Below are 3,432 nucleotides of genomic sequence, written 5' to 3' on the forward strand. Positions count from 1 at the left end.
CCTCATCTTTCTCCCGCGGAACCGCTGGTAGTTTTGAACTGCTGACCTTGCGGTTCACAGCCCGATTCGTAACCACTACGCTACCAGAGCTCCTTTAAATAATGCAATAGCTAAATTATATTTAAAAGAACATGGTGAGGGAACAAATCTTTACAGCAGGATCATTCCCACCCCCTCCATACACAGAGTAGACAGGGATGGGCAACTTGGACATTGGCTACCCAAAATGGGGGGACTACAAAGGCAAGAAGTGACTGGATTACAAGCTTTCAAGAGGGAACCTAGATACAGAAGGCGTGGAGGAAGGTAGAATCTCCACTGAGTAGTATCCAATCTGTCTGGGAGGGACTGATGAAAGGAGATGCAGATAGGTCTCTTGTGATACAATAGTGAATAATTGTTATCAGGACTGATTGTGAGGGTTGGAAATGTAAAGATAGACGTTTTGTAGCAAGGAGGGGAGTGATTAACTTTGTGGTCTAGGAACAGAGGTCCCTGAGACCATCAAGGGAGAAGAGAGGAGAGTGGGACCCTACCCAGAGAAACAGTGATGCCAGAGATGGAGGCAGAGACAATGACATGGAAAGATGGAGCGTCTGGGACTTTAGACCCAGAAAGGGAGAGTGGCTGTGTGCTGACGTAGGCTTGCAGGGTTATACCCTTTGGTTGGTTGATGATACACGGAGGGGATTGTAACCATAATAATGAAATGATATACAATAGGATGAATGTAAAACTAATGTTCTAGGATGTAAACTATCACATAATTCACAATAAAACATTTAAAAAAAAAAAAAAAAAGAACATAGCATCGGGATTGGAGGAAGAGTGAATAGCAACATTTAGATAGCACAACTTTGCATGCTGAAAATGAAGAAAATGTAAAATATTGGTGAAGATCGAAAATGAATGCCTTCAGGATGGATTGAATCTTAATGTAAAGAAAACTGGATCAATACATAATATCATAAAATGGAGAAAAAAGATTGAAGTTGTCAAAGACTTTCTTTAGCTTGAATCCACAATCAACACTCATAGAAGCAGCAGTCAAGAAATCAGTGTATTGCCCTCAAGCAAATCTACTGCAAAAGACCTCTTTAAAGTGTTCAAGAGCAAAGATGACAGTTTGAGGACTAAGGTACACCTGACTCAATTCATAGCATTTTCAACCAACCCATAGTCGTGTTAAAGATGGACAATGTACAGGGAAGACCATAGAAAAATCAATTCACTTGAGTTATGGTGTTGGTGAAGAATACTGAAAATCCCATGAACTGTCAGTAGAAGAAACAAATCTGTGTTGGAAGAAGTACAGCCAGAATACTACTTAGAAGCTCAAATGACGAGACTTTGTCTCTCATACTTTGGACATATTATCAGGAGGGACCAGTCCCTGGAGAAGAACGTCATGCTGGGAAAAATGGAGGAGGGTCAGAGAAAAAAAGGAGGACCTCCAACAAGACGAATTGACACAGTGGCAGCAGCAATTGATTGAAAGGCAACAACAATTGTGAGGATAATGCAGGATCGGGCAGTGTTTCATTCTGTTGTGCAGGTCACTATGAGTCACAACCAACTAGAAAGCATGTAACAACAATAACAACAGCAAAGTATCCTCCAAAACCTATCTATTAGATTTCTAGGGGTCCCATGGACCCTAAGCATCTCTAGACTATGCTCTCTCTGATGGCAGTAACTATGTGATGTTCTTCTGTCCAGCGCCGAGGATAGTGAAGATGTTAGTCAAGGCTAGTTGATAAAATGATTCAGCTTCAGCTTCAAAAAAGACAGTGGTGGTAGCGCTTTTCAGAATGGGTCAGAGGGTGAGAAACTCTTTAGCAGCACTTCAGTCTTTTTTGTTCCAAAGCAAAAGCACTTGAAGCTTCATTTTGATTCCTAAGGATGGGAAATGAAGTCTGGAACAATGCATAGAAAAATGGATAAGTTACCATAGCAATTTTCTACTTCTTCCCCCTAGATGCCGTCATCCCACAGAAGCTAAAGACCCCTTTACTCTTTATCTTTAGACCTCGACTCTTAACATTTTCCTTGTGCTTTCCACACTCATTGTGCCATCTTTACTTGCTTAGTTTGACTGCTTTTTTCACTTAATGAATTTTTGGATTTTGAATAAAACACTTGGCTTTTGTCACTCCTTGTGCAAAAGTCTTTCTTTCTGTCTTTGATTTTATTTTTAGTCTGTCATCCCCAATGTAACAAGACAGGTAGCAATATAAAATGTAAGCCAAAAGAGCCTCCATCTGAATTTAAGCTGTGGCTATGGGTGCCTTTATGATCTTGGGTGAATCATTTGTCCTTCTGGATCTCAATTTTCTTCTTCATACAACTTGGTAATCTCTCAGATCCCTCCCAACCATAAACCTTCATGATTCTGAGACACCACAATGATTCATATTTGGAACTACAGGATTTCTAAATGCATCACTATCATACCAAATAAATGCATGCAGAATAGTTACGAGAGATGGATTTTAATGGTTTAATTATTAGGTTAAATGAGAGTTGCCATAGTTGCTATATAAACTTTTCCAGACCATTCTACAAAATGCACTTAACACTAGACAGCAATAAACATGCACTTTGTTTCTTTGATGATTCAAAAACTGTAAGCATCTTATATCCACTGTTCAAAGCTGCAAAAGAATAATCTAATTTGTTCATGCTTTCAGGTTGTCATGTTTTAGAAAACTGGAAGTGGTAAGTCTAATCGAAGTGAAATACGTGTCTGTAGCTTTAGATCATCTATTGTCTATCTTCCTACAGAATCTATGTAACATAACTAATAAGGAAAGTGAATGGCATAATAAAGGTTTTCCATCCTATATGCATGCTCTTTTGACAGAAAATTATCTTAACATTCTGGTATTCTAGTAACAATATCAGCTTACAATGAAAGCTGGAAAGTATGAGAATAGCCAGTTTCTCATTTTATTCTGCCTACTTGGACTATGCTAAGAGGAAAAAAGATGATACATAGCCAAAGAGATTTTCTTGACATCATGCTTAACTGAAATTTCAAAATAAATCAGTTGGGCTCATATTTAAAGACCCGCAACTAAATTATCATTGGGTCGTTTAGTTCTGTTCCCAATTGGGTTTCTGAGGGACTAGTGGTGAGATACAACGAGATCTGAAAATGGGCCAGAGTACGCAAACATTGCAGTTTGGTTTGATTTAGTCTAACTCTTGTGTAATAACTTTCTTTGAAGTGTGGGTTGAGGAGCAGGTTAGAAGCCCGAGGCCACAAGCTCATCTTGTTCTTGTTACAACTCGGATGCCCTGCAGTCCCTGCACTATATATCAGAGGCTTGGCATTGGATTCCCTTGCTGATCAAGAGTGTAGCCCTCACTCCCTGCACAGCAGAGCTACTGAGTGACAAACAACAACATGGTTGTGTTTGCTTGGGAAAT

Source organism: Chrysochloris asiatica, unplaced genomic scaffold (genome assembly GCF_000296735.1).
Source record: "Chrysochloris asiatica unplaced genomic scaffold, ChrAsi1.0 scaffold00048, whole genome shotgun sequence".
Lineage (NCBI taxonomy): Eukaryota > Metazoa > Chordata > Mammalia > Afrosoricida > Chrysochloridae > Chrysochloris > Chrysochloris asiatica.